Here is a 17706-nt window from a genome sequence, read left to right as displayed (position 1 = left end):
TGAAAAGGTGGCTGATAAATATATATTCAAGAAAAGGAATGATCCCTCAGCTCATCCTGAAACACAATGAAAATTCTCAAGAACTATTTCATTGAACAAGCTGCCCTTTGCAAAAAGTGAAGTTCTTATTATGCAGAATGAATGAGTATTGTTAATTGCCAGGTATCTCCTCTTTGGCTTACAGAATAACAAATGAAACAGAGGAACATTTTAAACACAGGGTTGCTTTGTTATATTTGGGTTATGTAGTGAATTCCATTCACATCTTAAGACATAAAAGATGCACTTTTGACCAGAACAGCACCGACAGGACTTCTTAATAATTGTGTATCAGCTGGCAAGGATTCATTCGAAACTGCAGGATTTTTAAAGCAGATTGTCAGTTCCTACTTCAGGAACTGATGCCTGCAATCGTCTTACATGGACAGTGGGCAAATTATGAGAGAGGCAAAGAAAAATTCTCCTTTAGAAAAGATGCTACTAATCTTTGATTAGTTGGCTGGCAAGGCTTCAGACAGTTAATCTGCTGCCACCATTAAGAATTATGTTAGCTCTGACCTTTCATTTTCCTTTAGGGGAACCAGAACCATGAAATTTGGTATCTACTACTGAGCACCTCTTTGGCTAGAGTAATAATAACATCCCAGTCTCTTTTAAGGATATGAATATTTCATTAGAGAACTGAATTATGAATATATTTGTATAGTAATTTTCTTTGCTGTGATTTTAAGTTGTATACAACACATTTAGGTCTATACTGTAAGGAAAAATAATCATGCAATTGCAGTTGGTTATATCGTTTGGACCAAGAGCAAACCAGAACCTCCCCCCCCCACCCCCACTGTATTAATATATGGTTATTCTGCAATCTGGCACATCTGTGGGCTAATTATGCTTAAGGAATTTAGAAAAGAAATTTTGCCCTTGGTTTCTGTTAAAGTATTGGTGAGATCTTAGCTGGTGTACCCAAGCAATATAACTTGGCTTGTGTTTGAACTGCTAGGAAAGTGAAGTTATCTTCTTTTGAGATTAAGATAATACCTGGTTGTGCTTTTTTATTATAATTGTTGTAACCAGTGGGACTGGCTGCCCCTTGGAACTAGGGAAGACAAAGGAAAGCCAGCTGATCCTGGTTTTATGTCTGTTATCTTCTCTGGCAATGACATTAGAACACTTGAGCACTGTAGGACAATTCTTAATTCACCTAATTGAGTTTATGAGTGATCTCTTAAATTGGTTCAGAAGATGTGGATGCTATCTTATCAGTTGGGAGATAAATGTAATCCATCTCTTTGCTTCAGAATAGGACATTGCTGCATTGTTTACCCCCACTGTGGGAGAGCTGTGCCTTCTGTTAGTTATCCACAGTTATCCTACATAACCTAAAATTATGCAGCAAGAGAGAGTGAAAGAGTCCAGAAAATATCAGAAAAGGCAGGGAAGTGAGGGAATACTGAAAGAATATTTCAGAGATTTGTATAGGAATGATACACATGTTGAAGAATTACAGGTAGCCCTTGAGTTACAACAGCAATTGGGACCAGGATTGCCACTGCTAAGTGATGCGGTCATAAAGCATGACATCATAACCTCAAGGTTGCCATCGTAACCCCAAGGCACATGGGTCATTAAGCAGGAAGCTTCAGAAGTCCCAGGTAAGGAGTGTCGTGGGGGAGGCTGGGGAAGGGCCAGCTCAGGCTGCGTGTGAATTGAGGGAGGCTGGGGGAGGGCTTGGGAGGCCCAGTGCAGGCCACACGTGAGCACAAGGAGGCTGTGGGGTGGATGGTACAGTGTGAGCAGAGGGAAGCCATAGGGTGGATAGCAGGGCACAAGTGCAGGGAGGGTGCAGCGTGGATGGTGCAGTGCAAGCGCAGGGAGTCTGGGGAGTGACGGGGTGCAAGTTTGTGGCCTTCTCTGCCAGCTTCCCCATTAACTTTGCTTGTGGGAAGGTTGCAAATGGCAATCATGTGACTGCGGGATGCTGCAACCATAAGTCCAAGCCAGTTGCCAAGCACCCAAATCACAATCATGTGACCGCAGGGGCACTGTGATGGATGGAACTTCAAGGACCGGTTGTAAATACCACTTGTTCAGCACCATCACAACTTGAACGGTCACTGAACAAGTGGTCGGTAAGTGAGGATTCCTGTATAAAATTATAGGCATAGTTAATATAGTTGAAGAAATGTTAAACATGGATGTGGTTTACTTATGTGTAACTTGTTTAACCTGGATGTGAAGACTGTATCTGTACCTGAAGATTGGAAGAACTCCATTATTGTTTCCCTGTAAAAAGGGAAAGGTAGCAAGAGTGACTGCAAAAACTGTAGGGACATAAGTTTGCTAAATGTGTTTGGAAATATGTCTGGCAGAAACCTGATGGAAAAGAAATGACATGACAGTGAAAAAAAATTAGAAAGTACAGTGTAATTATGCTGGGTATAATTGTGTAGACCATATTTTTGCTCTTCGGCAGGTCATTGAGAAATGTATGAATATCAGAATGCCCCCATATTAAAGAAGAGAAAACTGAGGCTGAGATAGTATAACTTGATTATGGCTTGTGAGATTATGAGAGAGGCAAGACTTTGATTCATGATTACAAACTTGGAGTGGAGAAGGAAATCACTTTTGGGGAAGCAAAGACCCAATTAGAAAATCACAAATTTAAACTTTGCTGATACCTTTTATTTTTTTAATAGGCACTGCTGGGTATAGTTATTGCTTTGGAGATATTTCTAATTATTGGTTTGCATTTGTATTACGTCAGTTTATTGCAGATTGATTGTGCATGTTAGCCTCATATTAGCTGTGCAGACTGGCCTATTTAAAATTACTTGCTTCTTGAATTAGAATCCCAATCCAATATGTAAATATACTTTAGACATTTTACATTTTTCTAAAAATTTGTGCAGATGCTCACGTAGTGATTTGCTCCAGAGTGTAAGAGACAGAGCATGAAATGATGCACAGAGAGGGAGGGAGAGGTAGATAGACACATACATACATGCACATACATCCAGGGAGGGAGGAATGAGGAAATGCAGCTACGCAAGTCAGTTAAAGACCTAGTAGCTACATTCATAAACCATACTAAGCTTGGTTAGCCACACCATTGTCACCTGCAGAATCAACTACTACAATGTGTCCATGTGTCTTCTTTTGAAGACCATCTAGAAGCTGCAGTTGTGCAGAATGCAACAGTCTACCTGCAAGGAGGAGGGAACCACTAGTTTGGTAGAAGACTTGTTTTGTGGGCAACGCACTGGCTTGTAGAAGTCTTCCAAATACAAAGTTCTGCTTTTGACCTATGTTTTTGACTCTCTGGCTTAGTGTGTAGAAACTTGTAGGAGCACCTCCTTCAGCTAGAACTGACTGTTCTGGCTTTTAATTAATTTCCAATAAATCATTATTAAATTTTGTTTGATCACTTTAACGTGGACACTAGAGATTATTATTTTTAATATGTTTTTTACTTTTAAATATTTTATATATTTTTGTACTCAGATTTGTAAACCAGTGGGAGTCAATGCTATACATGCTATATGTTATACATGCTATAACTAAATAAATTAGCTTGATTATTTTTAAGCTTTAGTACATAGATAGGTTTGTTTTAGCCTTGGTTAGTTTTTGTGGCTAATCATGTTCTGAGAATGCAGCTATTTGGTTAGTTTGTAATTTACTATATTATGTGAACTAGAAAAATGGTTGCCCAAAGGCAGAAGTCCTGTTCAGTCTGAAAATAATGTTGGAATCGCATATTCAGGATGTTGCTGAAGAGGACTAATGTGATTAGAAATATTTACAAATAAAGTATAAAATTTGAAACAAAACTACACAATTTGTCTTGCATCTTGAGTTGTACAAGGGGGGAAAAAGACTTTCAGTTAAACAAAAACCTGGATTTCAGGTATTTGGAAAGCAAACCTTGCCCTACCCTGTCCAGATGCCCATGAGAGCTAGAGATTAGCCATTAGTAGATTATAATCTCTGCATCAGGATGTTCCACTGATATTCTTGCCAGTTATCTTTTTTTTTATGCTGATAAATAATGAAATTTGGAACAATGTGCTTTCTATGTAAGTAAATGAAAAGGGTAGCAGCCTCAAGTTAAGAATTTCCCACCACGCATAAAGAGATGGGAATGGAATTGGATTCTGTAATGCCTTATATGTAAATACTTAATGACTCACAGGGCAAGCTAAAGTCCAGAAAAGAAGTAAATTTGGCAATGGAAGATTTGTCAGCCTTAGATTTGGGAAGAGAAAAATAGCTGGAAGTATAGGAAGGAAGGAAGGAAGGAAGGAAGGAAGGAAGGAAGGAAGGAAGGAAGGAAGGAAGGAAGGAAGGAAGGAAGGAAGGAAAAACTTGTATACTTCATGACTGTATATATAATAAGTGTTCTTAATGAAGTAAAGCAAGGTTCTGTGGCAATCAGCAGCCTCTATACCTGTAAAATATAAATTTAATTTACTATTATGCAATAACACAGCATTGTGCATGTGCAATAACAGCATTTCCTAGAATATCTATGCAGTTCTATGAATAATGTATCCAAGTATTAAAATGCAGTCGCAGGAAGCTCTTATGTTTTTATATTCTAACTTTGATCTCCGAAGAAAACTAATATTAACAGCAGCTTTTGAAACACTTTGCTCTGTGTATCCAAAGCAAACATCAAAGGCTTGAAAAGAATATTTGATCGCCTAACAATATGATAACATTCCTAAATTTATTACAAGCATACTAAGAATACAATTAAGGTGATACTATTAAAATATATCCTTTAAATAAACACAAAAAACAGAACACCTGTTAGAATTCAAGGTTAAATACTTTAACATGTTTTAGAACCCCTTCAATGCTGTGTTTAGGTTGGTGTGGTAAAGACTTAGAACAGTGTTTCTCAACCTTGGCAACTTTAAGAGGTGTGGATTTCAGCTCCCAGAATTCTGGGAGTTCAGGTCCACACGTCTTAAAGTTGCCAAGGTTGAGAAAGTCTGATTTATAAGCTGTTGAGCCATTGTTATTCTATTGCCAATTCAGAGGCAAGGTGATGCTGGTAAATGGAATAAATGGGGACTCAACCCATCTTCCACCTTCTCAATGTGGCATTCTAATTTGAGTTGCTGAGCAAACTTACAGAGATGCCTCATACAGAACCGCAATGTGAGTTTCCTGCCTTATACTTTGCTAAATTGCAGTTACAGGTGAGCCAGGACTATCCAGTATAATGCAGGGCTGTTTGAGCATTTGTAGGGCTGTTTTCCTAGATTCTGGTTTTAATGTATATATAAACATGATTTTCTGGGGGCTTTTGATACAGCATAATTCCCTTACTCTGTGCTGTTTGGAACAAACTTCAGGTAGAATTGTCAGATATCTTTTCTTTAGGTGTTAAATAGTAAAAAATGTAGCCTAAATTGAAATAAATTTGGAAGAGCTTTGAATGGTTTTGAATGTCACTGTCAGATATTATTGTCTGAATGTGTTTTGTTCAGAGAAAAGACACTGATTAAGTTCAATGCTGATTAGAAACCCCTTTTGGACTTTTTGCGTGAAACAGAAAAAAATGAAATTATGATACAGTGGTACCTCTACTTACGAACTTAATCCGTTCCATGACTCTGATCGCAAGTCGAGTTGGTTGCAAGTTGAAGTAAATTTTCCCATAAGGTTCAATGTAATTACCGTTAATCCGTTCCGGCGTCCGCGGACCACGTGTCAGGGGTGGAAAAACAGCCGCTGACCACGTGTCAGGCGGAAAAATGGCCGCGGACCACGCGGCAGGGCGGAAAATGGCCGCAGACCACACGGCAGGGCGGAAAATGGCCGCGGACCACGTGGCACAGGCGGGAAAATAGCTGCGGACCACGTGGAACGGGCGGAAAATGGCCGCGGACCATGCGGCAGGGCGGAAAAATGGCCGCGGACCACGTGGAACGGGCAGAAAAATGGCCGCAGACTACGCGGCAGGGCGGAAAAACGGCCGCGGACCACATGGAACGGGCAGAAAATGGCCGCGGACCACGTGGCACAGGCGGGAAAATGGCCGCGGACCACACGGCAGGGCGGAAAAACGGCCGCGGACCACATGGAACGGGCAGAAAATGGCCGCGGACCACGTGGCACAGGCAGAAAAATGGCAGCGGACCACACGGCAGGGCGGAAAAACGGCCGCGGACCACATGGAACGGGCAGAAAATGGCCGCGGACCACGTGGCACAGGCGGGAAAATGGCCGCGGACCATGTGGAACGGGCGGAAAATGGCCGCGGATCCGGTTCGTAAGTCGAGGTGAGTTCGTAAGTAGAGGTAAATTTTTGGGGCCGGAGCTGATCGTATCTCGAAAAATTCGTAAGTAGGGGCGTTCGTAAGTAGAGGTACCACTGTATATGGGTTTGATGAAAAAATATAAGATAGAAAAAAATGAGAGTTATGTTGTGACCCTAGAGTAAGAGTTCAATTTAAATCTATATAACTGTTGTAAAAGAAAATCAGAAGTCATTTCCTTATATTATTTCTTTCTTTTCTTCCTGCACTTTTGCCTTTGTTCTTTCTTTCTTTTCTTTTCTTTTCTTTTCTTTTCTTTTCTTTTTTCTTTATCTTAAATATTAGTACTTGTTAGTTTTTATCTTTCATGTTTAAAATTTAATAAAGTTATTTCAAAAAAGATATTATTGTCTGAAAGTTATGGGAAATTCTTTATTTTATATAATGATATATTAATTATATTGCTTTTATTACTGCTTTATCTGTAGTATTTTTAAGTGTTTTAATAAACCTGTGGGCAATCTGCATCAGGAGATGGGTGAGCAGAATCAGTTCCTATAGGGACGCTTGGAGTCCCAATAGGGCATTTAAGGGCATTTGACACTAATAATAGCATCCTTGCTGATGACCTGTCAGGAATGATACTAGAACTACAGTTCCTGGATAATAGACTAACATCACAAGATGGTACAAGGGAGAATCCTAACCTATGGCTCCCAGTATCTGTATCTAAATTACAGAACAACATACAGTATTCTTAGATAAGTGCCATTGTATGCTGAAAACCAGCTTTTGCACACACTCTGTTTCTGTTTGTTTCATTTTTCATCTGGGTAAGTGGGAGACTTGAGTCCATGTTGAAAACAGTGATATATGGATGTATAGCAACTCAAATTGATATCATAGTACTATTGGCTGGAAATTGTACTTATCTACCCTTAGGTGTCCAACCAGTTTTGAATGGAATTACACTTCCTATTAAGAAGTTCATAGTATAGGATTTCTGTGAGATCTGCCAGAAACGTTGTAAAGTTTCATGTGCCTTTTATTGTTTGGGATTGCTTTAGAAACTTTGGGCTTTCCTAGAGAAATCAGCCTTTTTTTCTCCCAAAGCTACTTCAACTCACCCACCAACAGTGGTAGGCACCAGAGCAGCTATGTTTCCTGTGTCACATGGCAGCAGTTGCATATCAGCTATTCATATTTTTGAATATACATATATTGGGATCCAGTTGCAGCAAACTGGAGTAGGAGCCCCATCACACTGATGACATACATATGAACTACACACTTTCTGCACAGTACTTTACTCTGACACACTAGAGCCATGTAGCCAGAAGTCTGACAATGAAAGCACCTAAGTGATGGAGGAACATAAAGTTGTATGTGAACTTTATTCCTGGTACCTGGTACCCAATATGCACTCTTTCAGAAAACTCATGACCCTTAAGAATAAAATGCACAGCTATGAAATGAATTAGTGGTCCACTCTCCAAGACAAGCACGTTTTATCCACAACAACCTAGCCCAATTTTTATCCTCCCCACACTCTGAACATTTATATGAATCTCAGAGACATTGAATGGAACTCCTATAATTTGCGATTGACATACAACATTCATCTTCCCCAAAGTTTAATTTTCAACATCTTCTGTACTTAATCTGCATGCTTGCAGTCCTAAAGCAGATTTCCTTCCTTTTGCTAAGCGTGAACAATGACGCCGACTGCTTTCTTAATCCATGCCATTTTCACAGAGCTAATATCTTCCAGCTTTACCCAGAGCTTTGATAGCAGCTGCTGCTTCCTTCCATCCGGGGCCCTAGTCTCCTGTCTCTCCCATCCTAGGACCCCCTTTTCTGCTTCTCCTTTGCTAAGCCTCCCCCTTCTTGATCCCCTCCTCTCCCTTGAAATGTATCCCCTTTTTTGCCACAGAAACCAAAATCACCTCTCCTTCTCTGTCATTTCTTCTAACATAGGTAGTGAGGCCAACTTCCAAGGAAAACCTGCCAAACTCCCTCATATCTCCAAGTGCTGCCTTTTTTGCACCTAGAAAGCCATCTCCTGCCCATGCAAAAATTGACAGCCAACCAACATCCATATGAGATCTGATTCCAGGGCTGAATCTTTATAATAGACACACAATGGAACTTTGAACGCCTCTAGTTCAGTGTTTCTCAACCTTGACAACTTCCAGCTGTGTTGACTTCATGCTGGCTAGGGAATTCTGGGAGTTGAATTCCACACAGCTGGAAGTTGCCAAGGTTGAGAAACACTGCTCTAGTTGGTGCATATATGTGAAGTAGATAAGCTTCCAATTCTTTCAGTAAATAGGATTGTTTAAGGACTTGACTGCACTTGCAAGATACATTTTTGGAGTTTAAAAGTTACATATATTCTCTTTTAGCTATTTTTTCCCCCTTCCCTCATAACAAATACTTTAAGCACGTATCAGGACCCCTTTCAGTCAGGTTTCAGACTGAGTTACAGCACTGAGACAGCATTGGTCACACTTGTTGATGAGTTTGTATGGGCACTCTGGCCTTCCTTGACCTCTCAGCAACTTTCAGTACCAGTGATCATGGTATCCTTCTGGACCAGCTCAGAGAATTGAGAGTGGGAGGTAGAATGTTACGGTGGTTCCCTGATTTGTGGAGTTCCTCAAGGCTCTACTCTCTCTCCACTTCTTTTTAATATACGGTATATGAAGCCACTGGGGGAGGTCATATGTCCACACTGGGCAAGTTATCGTACAGTATGCTGCTGAGGTTCTGTCTGGAGGCTGTGAGCATATGGATGGGGAAGAACAGGCTTTAACTCAACCCTTGTAAAATTGAGTGACTGTGGAGTTGAGCCGTCTGGATCCTGTGATTTCCCATCTTTATCTCTGAATGGAGTAATACTCCCCTGGAGAGAATCCTTAGAGGGACTTAGCAACTTAGAGTATCCTTCTGGACTCACAACTCCCACTCAAATATCAGATAGTAGCTGTGGCTAGGAGGCCTTCATATGGGTCTATCTTGTGCACCAATTGTGCCCAACAGGAGGTTGAACCAAAAACTCCTGATTTACCTTTAGAATAAATTTGATACACACAAGGATCTATTCCTGCCACCACCAACTGAAATAAATAAGCACTAGGTCTTTTTTAGGTATTATGAAGGGGAGAGATTTCATTGGGCTATGTAAAATTCTGTCCATTTATAAAAATCCTACCTCTGTGAAAGGATTAGCACACACTTTTCAAGTAACATTTAAACTGGGCAATTTCATATTCATGGATTAGATAGAGAAACAAATGCTGATGAACAGCATTTTGGGAGAAGTATAGGGGAGGAAGGTGTTGCTAAGTCTCTTTTATCTCTCATTAATAGTATTCATCTGTAATAGAAATTTTTGCTGAAATAAAAATTATAGATTACTATACTCAGAATAGACTGTTTTCAGAATGTAGTAGTGGGGAACTCCTGTTCTGCATAATGTTTATGCTGTAAGGGTTCTGCAGGTGTTCTGTCCTTGATGCATTTTATCAAGTTAAAAGCACTTTGTGAGTTCATGGCATTTTGAAGTAGCTAGTGACACCCAATTGCGTGTCTATTTTTAAGAATTTCAGGAGAAGTGGAGGCAGTGTCCATTTTGGGCCTCGGTTTAGTAATGGATTTGGTAAGGGTTAATAAACTCAATCTGATTAAGGCAGATGATACTTTGATCAGTTATCAACTTAACCAAAGAGCTGAGTTTCCACCTTAACAGTATGGAGTTTATCCATTTAAGGATTAGATTGGTAATTAGATTAGATTGGGAGCATACATGCTAGTCAGTAACTATGAAATACTATGAAAAGAAATGTGCTTTCCGCAACGCAAGATTGTGCAGATTGGGAATATTTTTGGAGACATTCTGCAAAGTTACTTTGATTTTATAGTTTAGTATCTCAACTATGGAATCACTCTCAGTTTATCCAATTGATCTTTAAACTGCAATCTCTAAAATTTGGGGGGACAGGCTTTTCCCATCTTCATTGATGAAGAAAATTTGTCTTATTTAAGAGCTTCTGTCAATTTAGATTCACTTCTGTGAACAGAAAGAGCTTTCTGTGAAAAGGGTACTTTTTCCTTTTCCCTAAACCATAGTTTAATTTGTAAATAAAAGGAAATTTCATTATTGTAAATAAAATAAAATGAAGTATATCTGTATATAGATAGATATACAACTCACATTTAAGGATAGTGACTTTAACATGGGGTATAACGATATATTTAGAGTTACTAGTTTAGAACACATAAATATATTTATCAGAAGTAAGGTTTAATAAGCATCAAAGAATAAATGGATTGCATGAAGAAAATAAGAACAAAGAGGCCTAAATACATATACTTACTTGCACTGGATTATATCTTGTGGTAAGATTCATAGCCATATACAGTAATTTTGCATTGCTTTCTCATTTCTGCATAGAAGAATTGAGTCCAGTATCTAAGGAGCATAGTAAACCTTAAACAAAATCTTGAATTTAGATTAATGGAAAACTTTAATGTGTGGCTGACATAATTTATTTAGCCAAATGAAAACATATCTTCAAATGGGACAATTGGTTAAATCTAATTTATGAGGTTGAATGAAAAGTAATGCCTCCAGTGTTATAAGTCACAAACAAATGGCAGGACTGATGTGCTAGAAGTTCTGACATGTTCTTTAATATCTGCCCTTTCACTTAAGTTGGTGGGAGCTTGCTGTAAGAAAAGGTTGTGTTGCTATTGTTTGCAAAATGAAAGAGTGCAGTGAGTGAGTACTTGTCAATGTGCTATAAGTAACACACTGGGATTGAATTTTTGACTACCAAAAGAGTTCCTGCAATTGAAATTCAGTCAAATGCAAGTTGTTTATGGTGATCTGTGCTGACATGAGTACTGTGTGTGGTTGGGCCAAAAAATGTAAACATGGTGAACTGGCAAGACCCAATTTGTGTGATCAAGGACAAAGTGGACAACCTGTGACAGCATCTAACAAGTTTTACATGAGAAAGGTTGATTAACTGATTGAGGAGAATCGGTCAATTCACTCAAAGAGAAATTGCTGTCAAACTTGGCATTTCACAGGAACATGTGGATCACCCTATTAATGTTCTTCAATATTGGAAAATTTCTGCAAGATACAGTAGGTTCCTTGCATGCTGATGGTAGAGAAGAAGGCTTCAAGTGTTGAAATTTGTCAGCAACTGTTGTCATACTACAACAGTGAAGATGAGAAATTTCTTCATAGTCATTAAGACATGGGCTGATCATTATGACCCAGAAATAAAAGAACAGTCCATGCAATATAATCACAAAGCTTCACCTGCCAAAAATAAGAAATAAAAAAAATAAAAACTCAGGTTCCAGCAGAAAAAGTCATGGTTACAATTTTTGGGTATGCTGATTTTTTTTTTAATGTATGTATTTTATCAAATTTATATAGCTGCCCATCTCATAAATGGGACTCTGGGTGGTATACAATAAAACAAACACTTAGAAACAAATCTAAACAACAATTAAACACAAATATAAATAAGACCATGGGACAATGGACCAGCATCCTACACACACTGTAACCAGCTCATAGATTCTCTATTTATTTTTACTTCTTTATTAAGCAAATTTATGTAGTCGCCCATCTCATCGAAGCAACTGGGCGGCATACAACAATCAGATAAAAAGACAGATATAAAAACAACAGAAGGAATATAAAAAAACATTAATAAATACCATCAAAAAACAAAAATACAAACTATAGAGAAAGGGAGAATAGAAATGGCCCCTTCAGCAATGGAGCCATCTGAGCAGGTCTCCGGTTCCCTGGGAGCCCCAGGCCTGATCTCATAATCAGGTCTTGAGGGACTTTCAGAATAGCAAAAGGGATGGCACTAACCTAATCTCGGGAGGAAGGACATTTCATAAGGCAGGCGTCATAGCAGAGAAGACACATTTCCCGGGACCCACCAAATGCAGGTACCTAGCCAATGGTACCCACAGCATGCCTTCTCTGCGAGATCTGATGGGGCAGGCTGATGTAACCGAGGAGAGGTGGTCCCTCAAATAGCCCGGTCCCATGCCATGAAGGGCTTTAAGAGTTAAAACCAGCACCTTGAATTGGACCCAGAAGCAAACTGGCAACCAGTGCAGCTCGTGGAGCAGAGGTGTAACATGCACTGTTCTCGGAGCGTACATAACTGCCCGTGTTGCTGCATTCTGAATCAGCTGAAGCTTCTGAATACTCTTCAAGCGTATTCAGTAGAGCGCATTGCAGTAATCCAGTGTGGAGATGACTAGAGCATGAGTGACTGTAAACTATTTTCCTGGGATCCCCAAACCTGCTGGAAGAACCATATTTTAAGGGATTTTCTGGATTCCAATAGGCCAGGGCTAATCTCACCTGGGGATGGGGGAGTGATGTTCCATATGGATATGGATCTCCTTGAGTGTGACACCATTATCAACTCAGTGTCACACTACAACATTCAAAACTTTGAAACAACAATTAAGTAGAGTTCAGAAGCACAAGAAGGGACCTTTGCTGCAATTTGATAATGCTAGACTTTCACCCTTCAGCCATCCAAGAAGCAATTGGAGAGTTGGATTTTAACATCTTATCCCATCCACCATATACTTCAGACTTGATTCCAGGTGATTTTTCCAAAATTGAAGAAATACTTTTGTGGGCTTTTGTTAGACTCAAATGAAAAGGTAGAAAGGACTATCAGGATCTAGTTGAAGAGGCAATATTTTGAGTTCTTTTGTGATGGGTTAAGAAGCTTGTCCATCATGGGCAGAAATGTGTAGTGAATGGTGATGGTCATATGGAGAACCAAATATAAAAAACTCATTTCAGGAATTATTTTCCTATTTCATTGATTAAAATAGCCTTCCTTAAACTAAAGTTATGAGAGAAGAACCATTAGTTTGTACCTTCAACCTTTTGAACCAATGTAACTTGTCTTTAACTATTCTTGTTTTGATGTCCTTTAAAATTTGGATTTCAACTCCCATAATTGTATCGCCAATTGTGCCATTGAATTACAAAGTTAAATACATCAGAAGGGCACTAGGTTCAATGTCTGAACATTAATAAATAAATAGCACTATATGCAGTATTGCTCCTAAGAAATGCCAATAGATAGCCCATTAAGATATAGGACTTACATATGTAATTCCTGTACTTCAACCTGCATGTTACCTTCATGACCTACATATTATACTGATTTGTTATTTTCATATAATGTTCATGCAAATTGGGACAGTTGTACTTTTATAATTATGTTCTGTCACATCGTTTGTAAAGGGCAGTGGTGACTGAGAAATACACCATTTAGTAATTAAGAAATATTTCTCACTAACAAATATTTTTGAGAGAAACAGAATAGCATATATTAAGTTTTTTCTTGACACTTTTATGAGATTCACCATACCGAAAAAAACTAATTAACTGACTACAGCTTTCAAACCTAAGTGTTTAAAAATTCTATATTTACCAGCTCATTATGACAAAAGTTACATAGCAGAATAATATTTTTGTTAGAACTATGTCACTTCCCATTTTTACAAATAAGTTTTAAGTTTCAGATTCATTTATATTAGAAAACTCCTCAGTCTTTGAAAGCTGACTGCAGTGAAAATTTACTTCATTAATATTGCTTTTTTCCTACGGAGTCGGATGTTATGTGCACAGCTCTCTCTCTCCCTCCACTACTCCACCTCAACATTCAATTCAACAATTATATAAAGTACCTTAGGCTAAAAAAATGATGACCCACGTTCATCCAGACAATTTCATTATTATTTATGTATTTGAACCACAACTTCATGGTTGTGTAGGGATATGCTATTTTGACCACCACAGTACACCAATTTCTCACTAATTTTCTGTGGACAATTTTATTGTAATCAAAGAGTGAACCAGAATGTTTCTGTGGTGAGAAGCCAGAATTTCAAAGTCCTCCTCCCTCTATATTTTTAGATGGCATTGAGCTATTTTATAGGCAAGTTATTAGTTTAAGTTCCATGTTGAGCACTTAAAAAATACCAGTGGATTTGCATGTAAAGATCATCAAGTCTGAACCCACACAGTAGGAATTCTGTGTTTTCTAGAATATGGTTATTTTTTATCTGATTGATTATGTGCCATCAAGTTGTTTTCGACTCCTAGCAACCACATAGATAGATTTTCCCCATGACAATCTGTCCCTAACCTGTTCTTTCAGGTCTTCCAATGATACACTCATCACCACTGTAACTGAGTCTATCTACCTTGCTGCTGGTCATCCTCTTCTTCTCTTTCCTTTCACCTTTTCCAGAGCTATTTCCAGAGAGTTAGATCTTTGCATAAAGTATCTGAAGTAGGATAATTGGTCATTTGTGCCGCAAGTGAAAACTCTGGGTTGATTTGTTCAATGATCCATTGGTTTGTTTTCCTGGCAATCCACAGTATTCAATATTCAATCTTTTCAGTAGTCTCACCTCCCCCCCCCCCCAATAAAAGACATACTTTTCACAAATTATTTTTCTTGTATGTTAATATTTGTACTATTCATTTCCATTTTATTCTTCAGCTTATCACTGTCATTCCCATACAATTCTCTAAAATACACTTTCGTGCATTCTCCCACTTCAGTTTCAGACATCATAGGTTGACAGCTCTTTTTGCAGGCAAAGTATCTTTGCTTTTATTTTTTGAAGTTGGAACGAGTTCTGAAAATTCAGAACCACCCTAAGACCTGTATTTTAGCAAACTTCATAAAACCTATAATGATTGTGGTTAAACTGATAAGAGCAAAAAGGCCCATTTTAAGGCTGTGAAATATTGTCAGACTATCCCAATACAGTACAAGAGAAGCAATGCCTCTGAAATTTACGATTCCCATTAGTAGTAATGGCAGCATTGCTCTTCACCCAGAAATTTTTTTTTAATGTACTTTTCCTAAAATCATTTTCAATTGCTTGTGTGTGTGTGTGTTTATTGCACCCCAGGATTCACTGAGTTCCTTATTCCAGGTAACTAAAGGCATCCTGTTGGATGGAGGGGAAAGTAGGTGGAGTTAATAGAAAAAAATAGTTCCTAATATTTAGCCAAAAACCGTGTTTACCATTCCCTTCAGAGTACAACAAATTAATGTATGTATGAAAAAAACTGAATGGTTTGGGGTGCAGGAAACATTGTTTTGGGATTGCAGAGGAAACCTTTTTACTAAGGCTGTGGAAAGCATTGAACTGGTGCTTGAAGCATCGAGGCATTGCTTTCTCTTCAACCACAGTCTTGGTGCAGCTGCTTCAAAGTTTTCCCCAGGTTCTTTGAACATGTGATAGCAATCCCAGCCAAAACATTCATTTATCTTATTTCTGTAATTTAGAGGTCACCCAACTGCAAATGGCTCTGGGTGGCTTACATTTTAAAAGCAAGAAACAATAAAAAGACAGAGATATAGATCATGCACATCCAGATGAGAGAATGGGTAGGCTCAGGTTCTTGAAAGGACCAGTGTAAGGCTTTGAGAGAACATGATGCCTCAATGCCTTGAACAGCCCAATTGTTGACTTTGAAGTAAATGCCATTGAGTTCAATGAGTTTATTTACATACGTTTCATCCTTTTTTCATGCCCTCTTCTGTGTTTACAGAAGATAACTCTGTTTTCACAAGCCTAAGTCTGTCCCATAAAAACAATTGAAAAGAAGGAATTTGTATGCTGGGCAAACTCTTATATTTTCCCATATTCCAGATATTATAGGAATTGTGCAGGCAGAAATTTAATAAGCCCACAGTTTCCTGTGTGTTTTGGAGCATGAGTTAAATTGCAAGCATCTTTTACTCTCATTAAAACTCAGAGTTTGTTTTGTTTTGTTTTTATTGTTGAATATTATTACAACATGTAATAAGATTTGTTGAACATAACTGGGAGCTGCAGGAGCAGATTGGAAATAAGGGCATGACCCTTCTTTGTTTACAACAGGGAATTCCCATTGGGTCTTTGATTAAATATACTGCTGTTTTTCCAGGCGCATACTCAAAATGTTGTGAAACTACTAAGCATGGAAGGAAGTGAAGCCTTTAGAATTTTTATAGAAGTTGCAGTAAGGACATGCTTTCTTGTTATGGGTAAGTGTGTTGCTATGCATCTGGGCAGCAAAGGACTTAAGATATTTAGTATTTAGATCCATTTTAGCAGAAAAAGGTTTATTTGTCCAGGAGATGATAGATTGTGTCTCATATTTGAACATTTTCTTATGCAACTATGTTTTTAATGATAAAAATAGGGTAGCTTCAAAAAAAGACCTTCCTAAAGAATATGGTGGCCTTTATCTTAAAATTATGAACAGCTGATTGGCTGATCATTCAATTTAGACTATATTTGTTTCAGACAAATTCTTTATCAGACTTGGGCATCTTGTCATTGTACATCTGGTTCCTTCTATTGTTCAGAGCTTTTTAACAGCAAACCACTCTGGATGTAAAAAGTTATATTTATATATAAATAAAGTCTAAGAATAAATCTTAAATGAGAAAAATTGTGCTGAAGAAAAATAGCAAATAAAAAGTGATGCTGTGTATTTTTCTTTTTCTTTTTTTTTAAATTGTTCCAGACAAAGCTGTTTTGCTGCATCAGGAGAAGTTTGTCTAATCTTTTATATTATCCTTCAACTACAAATCAGGCATTACTGTTCAGGCACAATTTTGACATGTAAGCTGGTTTGGCTGCAGTGAATGGATATAATTTGGTGCAGCTGTTTTCCTTATGTGTATAATAATGGTTTTATTTTTATTATTACTGCTGCCCATATTACAGAAGAATGATAGGGTATAAATTCAACAAATAAATTAGAATAAACAATTTTCCTTACGATGTTCATCCATAAATTATAGCAGTTCCTCTTTTTCCAAAGTGGAGAGCATATATGGGTGCTGGCTGGTTGATAAGGCTCTGACTAGTGCTGAGAGACATCTGGCTTATGATTACAACTTAATTTCAGTAATTGTATACTACTTGTTCTGTATTCTTTGAACATTTATAATTACTTAGGAAGAAAATAAATATTTTCAGCTGTACAAGTGTTTCACATGACCTGTTTTCTTCAGCCTGAATGGTAAATATAAACTGTTATCTTGCACACTGACAACACATAATTAAAACACTATTAGAGATAGGGCACTGTTCTGATTTTTCAAAGGGTAAAACTCTATATTTGAAACAGAATGATTGGGTTTCTTGCAGAAAGTTAATCCAAAAGGGATAGAAAAATCAAAACAATTATACCAGTGTAATTGGGGAGAAAAATCCTCTGGTATTTGAAGGAGCAAATAACCAGAATATTTATTCAATATGCTTGATAATTCTGTTCTATTTCTTGAATTAAAAGCCATCTGCATGAACCCATTGGCACAATTACATATTAATATATTCTGAA

At 38.1% G+C, this 17706-nt stretch overlaps 1 protein-coding gene across 2 annotated transcripts in view; it reads left to right on the top strand.

Moving 5' to 3' along the window:
• The window catches only part of LOC103053046 (heparan sulfate glucosamine 3-O-sulfotransferase 1-like), an 89395-nt gene that overhangs the window by 34778 nt on the left and 36911 nt on the right, over nucleotides 1-17706 (top strand). The window contains exon 1 of one of the 2 annotated variants that reach the window (XM_088129002.1): nucleotides 16369-16399. The exons of the other annotated variant lie outside the window; for it this stretch is intronic. The gene's annotated coding sequence lies outside the window, so the exon portion shown is untranslated. Of the gene's footprint in view, nucleotides 1-16368; nucleotides 16400-17706 lie in introns of those variants that run through there. 2 annotated transcript variants of the gene reach the window in all.

This window comes from Python bivittatus, unplaced genomic scaffold (assembly GCF_059951505.1).
Source record: "Python bivittatus isolate LINGU-HERP-01145 unplaced genomic scaffold, Pbiv_v1 ctg000780_np1212, whole genome shotgun sequence".
In the NCBI taxonomy this organism is placed as follows: Eukaryota; Metazoa; Chordata; class Lepidosauria; order Squamata; family Pythonidae; genus Python; species Python bivittatus.
The sequence above is the reverse complement of the archived record's forward strand: the minus strand, read 5'-3'. Positions and strand labels throughout refer to the sequence as shown.